This window comes from Phocoena sinus, chromosome 6, assembly GCF_008692025.1.
Source record: "Phocoena sinus isolate mPhoSin1 chromosome 6, mPhoSin1.pri, whole genome shotgun sequence".
In the NCBI taxonomy this organism is placed as follows: Eukaryota; Metazoa; Chordata; class Mammalia; order Artiodactyla; family Phocoenidae; genus Phocoena; species Phocoena sinus.
In genome coordinates, this window is record NC_045768.1 from 26759147 (window position 1) to 26760181 (window position 1035).

Here is a 1035-nt window from a genome sequence, read left to right on the forward strand (position 1 = left end):
CTGGTGGTCCAGTGTTTAGGACTCAGCACTTTCACTGCCGTGGACCCGAGTTCAATCCCTGGTCTGGGAACTAAGATTCCACAAGCTGTGTGGCATGGCCAAACAAACATACAAAAACCCCTCAAATCATTACCAAGACCAATGTTAACGTCAAGGAGCTTTTTCCCTACGTTTTTTTCCTAGAAGTTAAAACTTATGTTCAAGTCTTTAATCACTTTGAGTTGTTTTTTGTGTGTGATATAAGATATAGGGTCCAATTTCATTCTGTTTTGCATGTGGATACCCAGTTTTCCTGACACCATTTATTTATAAAATTAATTTTTATTGGAGTATAGTTGCTTTACAATGTGTGATTTTCTGCTGTACAACAAAGTGAATCGGTTATACGTACAGATATCCCCCTTTTTTTAAGATTTCCTTCCCATTACGTCACCACAGAGTATTGAGTAGAGTTCCCTGTGCTTTACAGTAGGTTCTCATTAGTTATCTATTTTATACATAGTAGTGTATATATGTCAATCCCAATTTCCAAATTCATCCCACCACACCTTCCCCCCTTGGTATCCATAGGTTTGTTCTCTACATCTGTGTCTTTATTTCTGCTTTGCAAATACGTTCATCTAAAAATATGGAATGCTTCATGAATTTGGGTGCCATCCTTGCACAGGGGACATGCTAATCTTCTCTGTATCATTCCAAATTTAGTGTATGTGCTGCTGAAGTGAGCACTCCCAACACCATTTACTGAAGAGACTCTTCTTTCTCCAGTGTATATTATTGGCTCCTTTGCTAAAAATTAATTGACTACGTATGCATGGGCTTATTTCTAAGGTCTCTATTCTGTTCCATTGATATGTGTGTCTATTTTTAGACCACAAACATAATTGTTTTGATTCTTATAACTTTGTAATATATAGTTTAAAATCAGGGAGTGTGATGCTTCTAGCTTTGTTCTTCTTTCTAAAGATTGCTTTGGCTATTTGGGACCTTTTGTTGTTTCAATAAAGTTTAGGATTGTTTTTTTCCTTTCCCATG

At 36.6% G+C, this 1035-nt stretch overlaps 1 non-coding gene across 1 annotated transcript; it reads right to left on the reverse strand.

Annotated features, from left to right (window-relative positions):
• Positions 1 to 622: 622 nt before the first annotated feature.
• LOC116756214 lies at positions 623 to 729 on the reverse strand. The gene has a single exon (XR_004350583.1). It is a non-coding gene; the product is annotated as a U6 spliceosomal RNA (small nuclear RNA).
• Positions 730 to 1035: the final 306 nt, after the last annotated feature.